At 40.8% G+C, this 17,673-nt stretch overlaps 1 protein-coding gene across 1 annotated transcript in view; it reads right to left on the reverse strand.

The window, feature by feature from the left end:
* The window catches only part of SPTLC2 (serine palmitoyltransferase long chain base subunit 2), an 80,319-nt gene that overhangs the window by 14,034 nt on the left and 48,612 nt on the right, over window positions 1-17,673 (reverse strand). The gene's annotated exons all lie outside the window — the stretch shown is intronic.

A 17,673-nucleotide genomic window follows, 5' to 3' on the forward strand; every position in this document is an offset into this window, starting at 1 on the left:
GCTTGCTTGTATTATTGTAAATTACTACTTTCCTCTTTAGATCTCTTTGCTGAACTACCGCATGGCTGCTCCCTAACCTTTCTCAGTTAAAATGATCTAGGTTTAAATTAAACTGATTACTTCTGATAATCCAGATCACTTCACTTAAGTGGCAGCAGCCAAGCCAATTTATTATGTATTCAGCCATTTCTGTAGGGGTACTTTGATATTTGTCAAAATTAGAACACAGGACATTAGACAGCTAGTATAATTTAAATATTCCAGATGTTCAGATCTATGCATAGAACAACCTATTTATCAGTTAATTAAATTCTAGCCTAGCACACTGTACTACATTTCTGTATTGCCCAGAAAAAGGTTCACGTCATCTCACTTAAGCAGATCATAATGCATTTCTGATCAACTAATAGTCTAATGTGTTTAAGAGATTAAGCACTATGCCATTGATGAGACTATAATAAGTAACACTTAACCTTTCTTGTCTCTGGTCCACAAAGTATATTTCTGGGTAATTGATTACCCAAACACTGCCCTGCCCAGACGGGTGATTCACAAACTGAACCATTAAATGTACAGCACACAGATCTATGCTATGTAGTGAAGGTGGCTGCTAGACATAATCGTCTTCCTTTGAAGCTGTAGATAACATTAGGTCATTAACTAAAAGGAATGCCAGGTCTCAAAGAAACATCCAACACCCACATAGCTCTGCTCCAGGCCAGAACAAATGTAATTTTAAGAACCTATATAGTATTTGCTACCAAGAGTATCAGACATTCCACCCACAACCAGACAATCAAAAGCAAAATCCCATCAAAGGCACAGTATAAGAAAAAAGGGTGAAACCTGTTAAGTTTGCAAAACTTGGCCTATCATTAGCGGGTAGAAACTGGTATTTTTAATAGCACTGACTGCCACTTAAGACATCTCTTCTTTTCCATTAACAGCATTATTTCTTAATCTTTTCTCCCCCAGAGTTTCTCCAGAAACTTAATTCCTCTTCCCCAAAAAGCAGTAAGATTTCACTAAAACACAAAGGCTTCTTGAACTTACAAAACTAAATTTTTAATTTATTCACATCAGATCAGATCCTCTGCTGCAGACCCAGCTTTCTCTTATGTTTTCAGACCAATTATTTGAGCATTTTAAATAACCCAGACTGCAAAATGAAGTTGAAGAAAAGAAACAAACTCAGTAAAATTAAAAGAACCAGGCTTACTACAAGATACTAAAAATAGTGGGCCAAAAGCCACTACTTGCATTTCTAATATTGAGGCAATCAATAAACACACAAGTGTCCACAGCAAACTACATGCAGAAAAGAAGCTATTTTGGTACCTTCTGAGAAAGCTGCATCTGCACATCTCCTACAGAGAAATGCACCAACTTCTGATATGTCAGGTCAGTGATGTACAATCGCATCAAAATACAAATCAGATTTCACCACTATGGAGTAGTAAGGTAAAGTACACAGCTGCTGTGATCAGCCCCTCTCCCTGACAAGGAATGCAGCTTTTGCCATACATACATCTTCTCTGTGTTCCCATAAAGCATGGAGTTTACAGCTGAAGCAGAAGGAACTTCATCACCTTTATGGTTTTCCCCTCTACACATTCACACCCTCTTGTATGTTGTTGAGAGCCTTCCAGACTAAAGATTACAGAGCAATCTTAATTTGTAGCTGGCAACCCCTTCACAGTCTTCCCTAAACTCCTACCAGTAAAAACAAGTTATGATTCTAGATTTGTCCTTATAGATTGAAGAGTGCTTTGCAATGTAAACAAGTCTCAAGAACAAGTCTTTCAGTACTCTACAGAGATGTAATCACCTATTAACAGCAACTGAGAGATTTGGAAGATGCCTGCCTTCTTCAGGTTTGTGGGTCTCAAAAGTCTATCAGCTTTTACTTCACTCTAGAGCCATCAAGTCATTTAATGAAATTATTACTTCTTTAAAAACTTGTGGCTACAATAATATACCAAGAACTTGAAAACATATTCAGTGGCATCTGCTCACTACCCACCACGTCATTACCATCTGAAGAGAACTGTCGTCGTGGTGAAGCAAAGCACCAGGAATCAAACAAAAATTGAGCACAGGTTCCTTGTCCTCTGCTTGCCTTTCTCCCTGTGTTCTGTGCAACTACTCTTCTCTGTACGTCAAGATATTTGGTCTCCTCCTCCACTATAAAATCCTGCAATTGGAAGAGTGATGCCACATGCTAATTGAATAGGGTTTGTAATACTATGCAACAAGCATATATCCAGTGTTCAGCTCTACTAACATTTGCTGGTTCAGCCCCACTGCTACACATCTGTGTAGCAAGCTGTTAACTGCTACTACAGTTCCACCATGTTTTCTGGGACCACAAAGACAAACTAAGCAGTGCTAGAAACAGCAGCGAGTAGGTACCATTGCTAATCCCACTCACAATCCAAACAGTGCTTGAGCACTCAAACAGGACCTCTAAATCCCTTCCCAGCCCAAGCATCTTCCAAAGCTCAGAGCTTTGTCCACAACTGCTCAACTGCAGTAGGCCTAGAAAAATTGTCAGGACTGCAGCAATTCTCCAGCAACTGGCTTTTTTGGCAGTATGCAGCTGCATTTTTAAGACCATAAAAAAGGCCAGATCAGACACCACCCTGCCAATTGTTCTTGCATAGGAGTTGTGCAATGATTCTGGTAACATCCTTTCATCTAGGAAACTGGAATGTGATGACCTTCAGCAAAGGAAGGAAAGGGGGAAGAAAGGGATGATTACTGGAACTGAGTTCTTCAGAAGGGTCAAAAAGCTAGAACTGTTTATCAGATCAACAGATCTCAAGTCCCTCATGGGTCCTGTAAATGGCTTAAACTAGCTACTGACAGAGCAACATTGAAATTAGAGGATAACTAATAACTTTTCCTGTACTTCTTCTATACCCTTTTACAAGTTTACTGCAGTCATATCAAGATTGCTCTTACAATTTAGTAAAACACTTCTTTGCTTGTAGTAGCCTGGGCATCATTTAGTCTAAAGTGCACATGTATCTCCTAAAGCACATGCTGCCATTTTATCAGAAGTAAAGGTCACACACCATCTAAAGGGGAGAAACACTCTCAGGTCACAAATATACAATGCAAGCAATATTATTTTAAAAATGCAGCTAGCATATACCTGAAAAAAAAAAAGAATAGAATTTCCACACCCTAGAGAAAGTACTCCATTATGAATCTGAAAGCCCATGAGATGCATATTCCTTGTAACCACTAGAGGTAAATTAGTGTCTCCGCCAGGACAGGTTCCCACAGGCTAAAAGAATGACCCTGAGATTAGCTCAGATGATTAGAGCATGGTGCCAATAACGCCACAATTGCGGGTCCGATACCCGTATGGGCCATTCACGTAAGAGTTGGACTTCATGATCCTTTTGGGTCCCTTCCAACTCAGAATATTCAGTGATTCTGTGAATAATACTTCATCACTTGTAAAGGTGTCTGCTTTAGAGGTCATAATGCTCAGAAAGGCAGAAGTTATAATGAAAGCAGGAAGCAGAGAAGGCAAGAGTTACTGAATGCCTTCTTCACATTGGTCTTCACCAACAAGAACAGTCCTCAGGAATCTCTGGCTGAGAAGACCAAGAAGGGTAAAGGAGTATTGTAAAGACTCTCCCCTGGTGAAGGAGCACCGAGTTAGAAAACACCTAGCCAGACTTGACATCCACCAGTCCATGGGCCCTGATGGGATGCATCCATGACTGCTGAGAGAGCTGACGGACACCACAGCAAGGCAGCTCATGATCATCTTTGAGAAGTCCTGGTGATCAGGAGAGGTGCCTGAGGACTGGAAGAAAGCAAATGTCCCCCTGGCCTTCAAAAAGACAAGAAGGAGAGCCCAGGAAACTTCCAGCCAGTCAGCCTCACCTCAGTCCCAGGAAAGGTGATGGAGCACCTCATTCTGGAGATCATCTCTGTCCTCATGGATGACAAGAAGGGGATCAGGGATAGTCAGCATGGATTCAGTAAAGGTAAATCATGCTTGTCCAACCTGATTGACTTCTATGATGAAACAACTACCTGGATGGATGAGGGAAGAAAATGGATATTGTCTACCTAGACTTCAGCAAGACTTTAGGTACTGTCTCTCACAATATCCTCACAGGTAAATTCAGGAAGTGAGGAATGGATGAGTGGACAGTGAGGTGGATTGAGAACTGGCTGAATGGCAGATCCTAGAGGGTTGTAATTAGTGGCACAAGGTCTAGTTGGAGACCTGTCACTAGTCGTGTCCCCCAAGGTCCAATACTGGGCACAGTATTGTCTAACTTGTTCATCAGTGACTTGGATGGAAGAGATAGATGCCTCCTCAGCAAGTTCACTGATGACATGAAGCTGGGAGGAGTGGACAATACCCTGGAGTGCTGTGCAGGACCTCAAGAGGTTGGAGCAATGAGCAGAGAAGAACTGTCTGAAATTCAATGAAGGGAAATGCAGGGTCCAGCATCTGGGGAAGATGGAGCCACAGGAACTGGTATAGGCTAAGGGCCAACCTACTTGAAAGCAGCTCTTTGGAGAAGGACGAGGGGGTGCTGGTGGGCAACAAGCTGTCCATGAGCCAGCAGTATGCCCTGGCAGCTGGAAGGCCAGTGGTATCCCGGGGTGCATTAGGAAGAACACTGCCAGCAGGTCAGGGGAGGTGATCCTGCCCCCTCTACTCCATCCTGGTGAGGCCACATCTGGAGTGCTGTGTCCACTTCTGGGCTCCTCAGTACAAGAGAGACTTGGAGCTCCTGGAACAGGTCCTTTGGAGGGCAACAAAGATGCCAAGGGAGTGGAGCATCTCTCTCTAATAAGGAAAGGCTGAGGGAGCTGGGCCTGTTCAGCCTTGAGAAGAGACAACTGAGTGGGGACCTCATCAATGCATAAAAATATCTGAAGGGAGGGTGCCAAGAGGAAGGATCCAGGCTTTTCTTGGTGGTGCCAAAGAACAGGACAAGGGCAATGGGCAGAAACTGATGCACAGGAAGTTTCACCTGAATATGAGGAAGAACTTCTCTACTGTGCCAGTGACTGAGCACTGTAACAGATTGCCCAGAGAGACTGTGGAGTCTCCCTCACTGGAGATCCTATAGAAATGTCTGGATACAATCCTGTGCAAAGTGCTCTAGGATGACCCTGCTTGGGCGGGGTGGTTGGACCAGATGACCCACTGTGGTCCCTTCCAACTTTACCCACCCTGTGATTCTGTTATTATATAAGAAATATGTAAGCCCACCTTTTCTTGAAGTAAAAATTGAGTTGATATTGACTATAATTATCAGCAGGATAAAAAGGGAGCTGCACATTCCACCACAGCACATCTAAATTCCTTTTGCAATGGGTTTACCAATGGCACACATCAACAGAGAAACTCACCTGTATTTAACCTCACTCTCTCATAAAGGCTTATGCTTAAACTAACGGTCCAGATACTTAAGAATTCTCAAACAACCCAGATTTACAAAACTCAGTTTAATAAACAAACAACAATTGCTCAGCAATTAAAAATTTTTGCAAGGCCAGGATGAACTTAGCCTTTGGAAAAAAAAAGAAGACAATTCTTGGAGCTAATGTCTGTGTAACTTCTCAATTCCATGTTAAAAAAAAAAAATCATCTCTACAAAGAACCCCAAGAATTTGTGGAAGTTACTCTCTCACAAAAATCTAGTATTTATAACATTTCTGTCATCTATTAAGGTTGATAAATAAGCTATCATAGATAGTATTGGACACAAAAGAAAATTCAGTTCAACCTGGATGTACTTGTTTCCCTCCCCCCGCCTTGATCTCTAAGCAGTAACTGGAAAGCAATCACAAATCTGTTCCAAACAGTGCAACACTTAATCAGCACAGCTTCTTGAGAAATAAAAAGCATGTTGCATTATACACAGACAGACTACCAACTGACACTGAATTCAGAGGGGCAAACCAACTTCAGATAGGCAAAAAACACACACAGGCAGGATTTTATCTGCTTGTCACACTAGGGATCACTGTCTCCTGGATCTAAAACAAAGATACTTGCTGCAATATAAAGGAAGCTTTACATTTTAAATTGGTTCTTACAAAGACTTCAAAGCAAAATAGTAGGACATATCTTGAAAAATGGTTCCTAATCAGTGAAACTGTAAATTGTATGCACAAGCTCTTGTTGGTCAACAAATATCAGTTCACATTAGGCAGCTATGATGAAGTTACTCTATATTCTTTCATTAACCGATCTTGCAGATGTTCAACACTAATATGAGAGTTTTATTATTGCAGCCTTAATTTAACCTATTTACTTTGCTGTCAACATGGAAAGAGAGGCTAAACTAAGCCATTTCATGCCTTTGCCTTACATACTGATTGAAAACTAACATATTTGTTCTTAATGATTAAATGAAAAATGTAGAATAAAAAAAACCCTCTTGATACAAATAGATTGGAATTCAGTACATGCAGAATCATTCCACTTGTGATACATATTTATTGACCCAATTACTCAGTCCCTCAGTAACAGCTCATGCTGTAACACAAACACCTTCAGGTTCAGTTTTCATTATGTGATCAAGGAAATGAAAACATTTATTAGCAGAGATTTGTAAGAATTCTGTAAGAACTTGTGAAGATGTAGTCTGACAGTAGCACATGGCCTCTGCTAAGACTTAGTATGTGTCTAACAAGAAATAGGTTTTGTTAACAAGATTGTCGGGTACATATTAAAGATGTTTTAAACCACCGTAGGAAGATTATAGCAAGTTAATATCAGATCCATAAGGCATCTTTAAGATTAAAATACTCTATTAATTCTTTGTGGAAAATTTGCTTTTAGTCTCTACTGTAATCCACTTCACACTGTTTTCCAAGCTGGTCCCATCTTACGAACTCTTGCCAGGTGTTGGAGGTGAAAAATATTACATTAACTACTGATAGATGTGCCATCCTTAATTTGTGGCAGAATCATTTCTCTTAGTAGAGCTTATTTCAGCCAAGGAAGAGATTCATCTGGCAATCGGTTTACCCTGACAAATACCACAGCTTTACTGATGCTAGCATGACCTCTGCAGATTTACTTTGCTAGGGCTATGAATTTTATAGGATTGCTTACCTGGGCAGGTTTCCTGTCTTCTCCTCTCCTGACAGCCACAATCCAGGGAATATAATAAAACTTTTCCCTCCCTTGTACAAATGCTTTCCCAGAACTAAACAAGTTTTGGTCTTTCTTAGAACTAAAAATAAAAATCAAGCTAACTAAAAGAAGGTACTTGGCCAACTAAATGCTTATGGGGATTATGGCAGCTCTGAGTGCATGTATACACAGAATGGGGAAGGAAGGGACCAAGGTGGGTCATTTTTTCACACCTCCCTGCCCAAGCAGGGTTATCCTAGAGCACTTTGCACAGGATTGTATCCAGACATTTCTGTAGGATCTCCAGTGAGGGAGACTCCACAGCCTCTCTGGGCAATCTGTTACAGTGCTCAGTCACTGGCACAGTAGAGAAGTTCTTCCTCATATTCAGGTGAAACTTCCTGTGCATCAGTTTCTGCCCACTGCCCCTTGTCCTATTCCTTGGCATCACCGAGAAGAGCCTGGATCCTTCTTCTGGCATCCTCTGTCCAGATACCTGTGTACATTGATGAGGTCCCCTCTCAGTTGTCTCTTCTCAAGGCTGAACAGGCCCAGCTCCCTCAGCCTTTCCTTATTAGAGAGAGATGCTCCACTCCCTTGGCATCTTTGTTGCCCTACAAAGGACCTGTTCCAGGAGCTCCAAGTCTCTCTTGTACTGAGGAGCCCAGAAGTGGACACAGCACTCCAGATGTGGCCTCACCAGGGCTGAGCAGAGGGGCAGGATCACCTCCCTTTACCTGCTGGCAATACCCTTCCTAATGCAGTCCAGAATACCACTAGCCTTCTTGGCCATGGGAAGGGCATACTGCTGCCTCATGGACAGCCTGTTGTCCACCAGCATCCCCTCATCTTTCTCCACAGAGCTGCTTCCCAGCAGGTCAGCCCTGATGGAAAGAAGCATGCATATGGTGTCAAAGGAGATCAAAGCAGCAGATCTCAACCTACTTTTTCAGGAAATAATGCTGAAAGGCATTTTATAACCTAAGCATTAATATTTACTGACTGTTGTGTGGAATAAAAAGAGCTTGTGGAAAGGGTAGGTTCTGTAGCATCTACCATTGTTCCAAAACTACATGACCACTCTATAACCCAATTTTACAGAAATCCTTGACCATGTAAGCTTACTACAATTTTTAGCAGACATGTATGCAACTAAAAGTCCTCCATCACAGAAAACAAAATAACAAAACAAGAGAAGGAAATCACAATCCACTACAAAGGCACAAAGAACAATGTGATGCCAGTGTGTCCTGTTTCTCCAAACAAACATTGGCTAAATACAACCTACACAGAAAGGATATGGACCAGGCTGCAATACTCTGTGGTTGCTTTTCTGAGAGCACCAGCATCAATGACACAGAAGATAAAGTACTACTTCATTAACAAGGATAGTGCTTTTTCTCCATATACCTTGCTATCAATGGGCCAAACAAAAGAAAGTAAGATAAAATTTCTACTTCAAAAAGCCTGTATTTTCAGACATTGCGAAGTGCTTAAATCAAAGTAAACTGGCGAGGAAAACTTGGTTACATATATCATTCTCTAAAAGTTTGTTTCTTCAAGTCAGAGTGACGTTATTATACAATCAAGCTTGTAAATTTTTCCACATTAAAACCCCCTTGTTTTTGCAAAGGCTTATACTTTCATTCTGTTTATTATTCCTACATTTCCATCTTTTGGTTGGCTGTTTCAGTGAAAGACATAATTCAGCATATTCTGTTTTGGAAACAAGCATTTTTCAAATCTCAACCAGGAATTCAATATTCTTCTGCTGATTTAACAGATTCTCCACTAAGCTTTCAGAAGCTAAGTTGCCTCCCAAGGGCTTATGAAGATCTTTTGCAATGTTAACATAATAAGTCAAGTTGTTTTCTGGACATTATACTTGTAAATACCTCATCATTAAAAAACCCATACAACAGCCAATTTTTCTTTTTTTGAGAAGACATAAAAGCACTACTACCCTTTTACTGCCATGAACATGTTTTTCATAGAAGATATAGAGAACTCCCCTCTTGAAGGCTTCTCCTGAAAAGCACAAGTCAAGCAGGACATCTAATAGTATTTGCATGATGAAAAAAAAATAGCAAAATGTTTCTGGATTTGCTAACTAGCAGAAAGGACAAGCACAACTAATGAATATCTGACTGGAAGCAAGGGTTAGATTAGAAACAAAGTAGTACCTATTAGGGGTTACAGTGAGTAACCTAAAACCAGAGAAAGTTGAGTGAGATTTTAAACCAAAAAAGATTGGAACACTAAACAAAATTCCACTTCAACAATGATTGTATGCCAGAACTTTTACCTTTTAAGGAAAAGTTGCACTAAGAGAGACAGAGAGAGCACAGTGTTGTTAAAAATGCCATAATGGATGCTTAAGGACCTAGCATGTGCTGATTTCGAGATACTTGTAACATCATTTGTGAGAAAGCAGACTCATGACACAAACTCACAACCCAAAGCAGAAAGAGGGATCAACAGTGATTCATCTGCACAACCCCCCCAAAGGCATCACTCACGCACAAAATAAGGGAGAGGTGACCCCCTACAACAATCTATTCTGTCAGCCTAAAAAAAGTGATTTACAACAATTCATAAATAAGATGAGGGTAAAAAGCAAAGTTTTGCTGGTTTCTTCTGAGAGATCACTCTACAATCGATAATAAAGAAAATTTTATTATACATTACCTAAAGATTTCTTATCTTTCAGAATACTTTTCCTATCTCATTATTTAAGTTCCAGGGACAAGGTGACTCCACATGTTTCACTCTGCTTCCTCCAAGTTTGCTCATGTGGACACTGTGTCACTGCCAACATTTGCAGTAAGAATTTTACATCCTCCCCTTCAGATACTGTCTGCAGATTTTCATTATAGATCTTCAGAAAAGTACTGTAGACAATTATAAAATGTAACCTGAGATTGCACAGAGATATATTAAAATGTGTGGGCCAGAATACTGTATTCCCCCAGTTTTATATTAGAACATACCAGTTCACATCAACAAATACCAAGAGAGCCTCCCAGAACAATGAGAAACCTAAAGAAAGTAATTAGAATAATTCCTTAACTCATTGCTATTATATTACCATCTAATAGCTCAAACGTTAGTATTCAGCAAACCACTCTGAAGACAGAGTAAACTCACTGGGTTTTTTTGCAGGGTTGATGGAGAATCCAGGTTTAAAGCTAATTTGGGAATGGGAAGAGTCTTCGAGCTGTATGTTTCAAGCTGGAGGTCACCAGAAGGACCGGGCACCTTCCACTAGAGGCCAGCCCTGCACCCCTGGAGTCCCCAGCCGCGGTACCTGCTCACAGCATGTGCTCCCCACAAAAGGCTGCACTGCAGCAGCACAGCAAGGCCGTGCTTAATTCACCCAGGAGATGCTAAGGGGACAGCTGAGTCAAGTTATTTATTCTTCTGACATACTTGCATGCTTCCTGAGTTCAGCACTCGGGAGAGAAACTACAAATAACATGGGAAGAGAACAGTTTAAGAATCAGTGCCCTTGAAAGTGTGGATGAGGAAATCAAAAGACGGCTGGGAGCTCATGTTCGTTGGCCATATGGCAGCAGCATAAGCAACAATTTATTTTAGGAGAAGCAGTGAAAGGCTTGGCTCATGACCATTCTCAGTTAACCCCAGGACTGTGGATTTTAACAACACTGTATGCAGGGGATTTGCCCGGATTACATGGGTACTCAGTATGGAGCCACTGTAGAGGTGATGGTAAAAATGCTCAGTGCTTTAAAGGAGAGAGGAAAACAGCTAAATCTGATTTTAAAAGCTGGCAACAGTAAAGCCAAAGAGAATCAGAAACGGAAAAAGGAGAATAGAAAAATTATGGTTGATATTCTTGGCATTAAAATATCTCAGAGAAAATTTATGCTAATATTAAATATCCATCATTGCATTTGCTATCAAACTAAATAGTTCCAGTGGAGTCTAAAGGCATGCCAAAAACAGCTGGGTGCATGTACTGTGTACTCATTGAGTTTATATATACTGGTGAGATTGAAGCCTTTGGCATATTCCAGAGCCCAGAGGAGTATTTTTGTATTTGCAGTTTCTGATTTTGTTTGCAACTACCAGCTGCATTTAGAGAACTCCAAGGCAGCCTGCTCTCCCCATGAACTTCATCATAAAAAGAAGCAGCTCTCACCAAGAAGAAATCATGTTGCTTGATGTGACTGGAAAGATGCAATCTGTTAGAATCATAGAAGAGTTTGGGTTGGAAGGGACCTTAAAGATCATTTAGTTCCAACACCACTGCCAAAAGCAGGGACACCTAACACTAGACCAGGTTGCTCAGAGCGCCATCCAGACTGGCCTGGAATGTTTCCAGGGATGGGCCATCCACCACTTATTTGGGGAAATTACTTTAAAAAAACACTTATCTGTGTTCCACCACACTTGTAAAAAGAATTATTCCTTCTATTTAGTCTGAATTTACCTTCTTGTTAGTTTAAAACCGTTGCCCCTTGTCCTACTGCAACAGGTCCTACCAAAATGTTTGTCCCCGTCTTTCTCATAAGCTCCCTTTAAGTACAGAAAGGCCACAATGGAGGCACTTTGCCAGAGGATCCTACTAACTGTTCAAAATAGCACATGTTTCACAGGTTATTAGTCTATTAATAGAATACCTGTGTTGGTGACCATGAAATAACTTGAATGATCTGGCTGGATATGCACTTCAAATATCACAGAAGTAGCATTGCCCAACCTTGCTGTAGCCAATAAAATAGTATTTGTAAATATGATTTCTTCATACTGCCCTGCTCTCTGTATTATTTAAACTTCTCTAGAGCAGTGACAATATGTGTCAACAGGCAAGCACAACAGTCTTAGCTCATGTCAAAGGATTTCTGCAGTATGGGGAACACAAAGATGTTACAAAATGACACTGTAATAAAATCAGCTAAAATGGTCGCTCCTCTGTGCACAGCCATGAGAGTATTATAATTATTTGATTAGTCATCTTTTGCTTCAAACAGCAGGCTTCACCAAGTGAGCAGAAAGACTTTGAAATAAGATACATATGCTAAGGAGACCAGAACGAATAAACATTAAGGAGTTAGTAAAAGCAATATTAAAACCAATTTATTTAAACTGAGCCAATGTTTATCAAACTACAGGAGTCAGCTTTTCTACAGCAAAAATACTTTCCATAAGATCCTAAAAATTCAAGCTTTAAAGAGAGAGATTAAAGCAGTAGAATTCTACTGATCCTACAGCAAAAAAGTTCATCCTGCCTCAAATCTGGCCAACATTGGCTCCTAAAATGAGCATATACTGAACATTTAGTAAGAGCTGCAAATACATAAAATGAGTACATTCCATTAGAGAGGTTTATAGCTGAAACTTAGAAATTATTAATCCAAACTAATTAAAGTGGAAGGAAAATTATTTCTTGATAACCCAATTCTTTAATTATCTTGTGTGCATGTAAGTTTGATCTTCTGGGTGCACATACATCATTAGTAATCAACTTCTATACTTTTCCCTTTGTAGCTGGTACAATTGTATAGCAACCTGCATCCTCCCCCTTGTGACTGAAACAAGGCTAATGTTCAGCCTTACATGTGTCCTTTACAGTCTCTCAGCTACAGAATTCAGTAACCTACTAAAGACTCAGAGGAAGGTTATTATGCATGAAAATAACACACCAAGTGTTAAGAAAGGTAAATCTAAAAATCAGGATAGAAGACTCCAAGCAGTCCCTGTCATTACAATTAGTGAACAACGGGCCCAGGTCTTTAAAACATACATGAATAGAGAGCTACTTTATCAAATGTAGCATCACTATCATATACCGTACCAGTGGCAGAGATTCTGATAAAACCACAACTGAAATGTAAGATTGATTGACCTGCAGGTGTCTGAAAAACATTTTTAAATTATCTTGGGCTATGTTAGAATATTTTAGCAGAGCATGCTTCCACTACTAGGGAAGACTTCTGTAACCAATCCTAATAGTTCGTGGAGTGACTGCAGCCACTGATACACTGAAGCCTTTAAAAAGACTGGATTGCTCTCCATCATTGGAAGTTTCAGTCCTGACGTACAAAGCTTAAATACATCTAAAATGCAAGAAGATAATATTCTGATTTGGATGAAAGTCAAACATCATCAGGAAGAAAAACTATTACTAAAAGCTGCCAGTCATTCCTTTTCAGCAAGATCACCGACAAACCTTATGAGGCATATAAGTATAGTAGGAATGAAAACTGGAATTTGCCTTAGAGAAGAAGTTTTTTTACTGAAGGAAACACCCTTATTGGACTGCTGTATGTACTTCAGAACTACAGGGTGACTGAATGTAGAAAATGGCACCTCAAAGACGTAAGTGGCCAAGGCAGATGCAAGAAACCCATCTAAACAATGGGTAAATTTGAAAGACAGTAACCAAACAGCTACTCCAGAAGTGCTGAGCAAGGGACATGTAACAGCTTCTACATGGCACAAAGCAGCCCACTTAGCAAGGTAAGGATGTCCCGTTGGATCTTGCCTGCTTACCAATTAGCAAATCCTTTATAAGTGTGACAGTGTTCTACACATGAGCATCATTCAACTCCAGAGAGAGGTTCCAAACGCTTTGATGATCTCCTGATGTCATTCTGTCCAATCAGATCTGAAAGTATGTAATATATCTATGGTCTGTCCAAAAGATGAGATGCTAGAATTATTGTCACCTGGCCAGATCTAAAAGGATGGGCTAACTGACACATTGTATTGGCTTGTCAAAGACCGTCAGAACGAATCTCATCAGAGGACAAGTCAGCTTCTCTGACCATAGGTTGGAACTGTCCATAAGCAAACAAACATAAATCACCTATGAAGCATTAGGAACTGATGTTACAAGTGTCAATACAATGAGGTCGTTTTAGGATGCATCTTGCACAGACAATGGCTCCAGTAACATCCACTCTGCATCTTTCCTATGGCACTGAAAAAGGCTTTTGTGGAATGTAAAAGAAGCTCTGCAGGTTTATTATTCTCTGTGTAAAAATATAAAATGTCCCAAGTGGTGAAAAGAGCTGTTACTGACACAGAAGGTACCACTTTCATTTTTCACGAATTCTTTAGGTTGGAATAGATGTCTTGAAATCAGTCAGTCCAACCCGCCTGCTCAAGCAGGATCAGCTAGAGCAGGCTGCCCAGAACTGTGTCTAGTTGGGGTTTTGACTGTCTTCACAGATGGAGACTTTACAATCTCCATGAGCAGTGTGTTCCAATGCTTGAGCACCCTCATAGTTTGAGTTCTTAGAAACTCTTTTCCTCTTTGGTAAATCCTAAAATTATCAAATGACTTACCATTTACTAGGTGCAGAAAACATTACATACATTAATTAATACACACTACTATTACATACATTCAGTACTACCTTGTACTTTAAGCCATCTTCCACAATAGAGGATAAAATTTCAAGTCTACTGGTTTGAGAGATTAATAATAAGAAGCACTTTGTAACTTCTGCTCATCAGCAAACTGCACATATTAGATAGGAGGCATAAGCCTAAATAGCTTGAAGCTGCTGAGGCATTTTGCCCACAAAAGGTGAAGGTCTAAGCTGCCAAACCCCAGAATAATACACATCCGCTTCTTATATACCCTGGAAGCCAAACAGTGAGTCAAATTTGCCAGGGCACTTTGCTCATTATACATAGAATTCTTGACTGAATTTTAGTAACAACTCAACGTGTCTTCAGAGTTATTTTAACCTGTGGCCAATCCCCACATGCATGTCCAAACTGCCTAGCCACAGAAATAGCAAGCATAGCAATGCCAGGTTCAAAGTGTTTCCTCTTTACATCTTGTTGGGGTTTTAGGAGTCGTTCAGTTTTCTTTTTCTCTTAAAGAATTTTTCCCATAAATGTTGCCAGGGCAACAAATTACTGGGTGCTTAAGAAAAACAAAAGACCTGGCCACAGAGGAAGGGGTCCAATGGGCTACTCTCTTTCACCTGGACTTGTGGGCTGTGGTTCTCGGAGTTTGAAGGAGAAAGAGGCTGCCATCGTTGTGGAGGGATTTAATCTGCTGCAGGCTTCTGCTTTTCTGCTGCCTTCCTTCTACCATGAGTGGAGCCCGCTTACTGGAGCAGCTGTTGCACCAGGACCCTAACACCCCACCTGACTAGAAGAGGGACCTGTTCACCATCTGCTCAGGTGCCTCAGGGAGAAACCCCAGGATTCCCAAGCCCGCCTTTCCCTGCCCTGCTGGGAGCCGAGCTGCAGCTGCCCTGCCCCCGCCGTTGCTTTGAGCCTTTGCTGTATCGTAGCCCCGCACGCCCTGCCTGCCCAGGCCTCCTGGGGTTCCCGCTGCAGCTCCAGAGTTCGATACATCTCGTCTGCCACCCGGGATTTGTGCTCGTCCCTGATGTTCCAGCCTGCTGTTCCTGAGGGTCCGGCTGGACACCGGGATCAGCTGCCCAGGGGTTTGTGAAGCCTTTGTTCCATCCCTTCCCGGGATCCCAGGCCGCCATTGCCGCGTGCTCCCCGAGCTCGCTCCGGAGCGGAACCATCGCACCCGCCCCACTCACCGGGAGCCGCCAGCGCCCCTGCCGGCTGTGATCGGAACTGCACCCGAGGGGAAAGGGCCTGACAGCCGAGACGGCTGGGACTGAGTTTGTGGTTCTGTTTGCTGTTACTGCTGTAGTTATTGTTGAATGCCTGGTTATCCATACATATATAGAGAGAGAGAGAGAGAAAGAGTAAAGAACTGTTATTCCTGTTCCTCATATCTTTGCCTGAAAGCCCCTTAATTTCAAAATTATAGTAATTCGGAGGGAAGAGGGGTTGCATTTTTCATTTCAAGGGAGGCTCCTGCCTTCCTTGGCAGACACCTGTCTTTCAAACAAATACACATCTAAATCGAAATGTTATTCATGCCACATCATGCAAATATAACTGCAAGGATCCAAGTCTTAAAAAAGAAGTGGTAGGAAAGTAAGAACTAGTAATGAGTGGTATTAGCGCTATCTCAGCCCAAATAAAAAAGACTGAAATGCTTTGCAGAGTTAGTTGATGACGCTTTCCTCTGCAGCAACTCGCCTCAGAAAAGATACCAGAAGAGCTTGTCAAGAATAAGCTTTATCATAGTGTTGCTGTGATTATGTTTTTAAAGCAAATAAAAACGACAAATGGAAGAAATTTCTAAACCAAGAATAGTAATGTGTGGCAAGAGAATTTAAAATTGTTTCTGAAATAAAATCTGGAAGTAGGAACCAGCCAACATTCTCAACAAATCAGACACTCTAGGAAGTCACATGCAGTATGTTCTACTCGCAAACATTTAAACCTGTCTTACAGTTATAATTCAGACATTAGGAGAACCAAAACTGCCTCTACCCTCCAAGACTCTTGCAGACATTTCTGCTTAATAATCACCATTGCCTCAGATGTTTATTTTTGTCAGGGCACAAGAACTGAGCTGAATATATCATATCATTAAACGGTATCATAAAATTAAACAGGTTGAGGAAGAAATAATATTTTGGCTAGGACAGCAAGAAAAAGAAGTAGCTGCCAGGAGGACAAATTCGCTAGCAAACTACCTAACAGCACTCTGAACTTTTACTTACAGATGTAAACTGACTACTTGGCAAGCTTTCAGAAAAAGAACCTACCTCCCTGAAGCTACAGCAACAAACAAGTTTAAGTACAACCAGTTCTTGAGAAAAACCCTTTAATAATCTACATTGTTCTTACTGCTAGGTGAGAACTACACTACCAGTCCTTGGGTGGTAAAGTAAAATAAATGGTGTCAATTACACCTGAAATACTCAGTATTTCCATCATAATTTTTTCAAGCTCTCCCTCAAGAGATTAGTGGAACTTACCTTGCAGCAAGAATTAGTTCCTAAAAAAATCCTATACACTACCTTGCTTTCTGAAATCTTCCTTTAGAGATACATCTAAAAGACAGTAAAAAAAGCAAAAACTTTGTGACTTGTTGGGGCTTAAACCATGACACCAAACACAGAGAAGTGTGTCATTTATATAGACAGTCTTTATTTCCTATTTTATACCATGTGGACATGAAGGTTTTACATCACCCATTGCTACCAAAAAGCTGCAGCCTTGCCAGGGCCATGTAATTTATCACAACCAGATGGTGTGCTGTCAATAAAGGAGGGGCTGCTATCATTCCAGGGCAGAATAATTACCTTTCCTTTGAACCAAGGACAATGTTTTCAATAAAAACCCAAGCTGTTTAATGCAACTTCCAGTCTGTCAAGACTCCCACTGTGCAGCTCCAGGATTCATTAGACTCACAGAAGTGAAGGAGACCATTTGTTAAAAACATAGCACGAGTATCTCAGAGAACATTGATGACACACAATTTAAAAAAACCCCAAACAGTAAAGACATTTTGAATCTTCTTTAAAAGCTTTTTGCACAGACTTTTTTCATCACAAATTTTACAGCAAAAGTAGCTGTATTGCATTAAAATGCCACCTACATCACAGGCCTTTTAAGTAAACTATGGAAGATATTCACTGCTCTGTTACGCACCTCTTCTGCTTTGCATTTCTACATCTCAG

The sequence above is a fragment of the Corvus kubaryi genome, unplaced genomic scaffold (assembly GCF_017639235.1).
Source record: "Corvus kubaryi isolate FWS band 111438036 unplaced genomic scaffold, C.kubaryi_AGA036_p1.0 66, whole genome shotgun sequence".
Taxonomy (NCBI): Eukaryota; Metazoa; Chordata; class Aves; order Passeriformes; family Corvidae; genus Corvus; species Corvus kubaryi.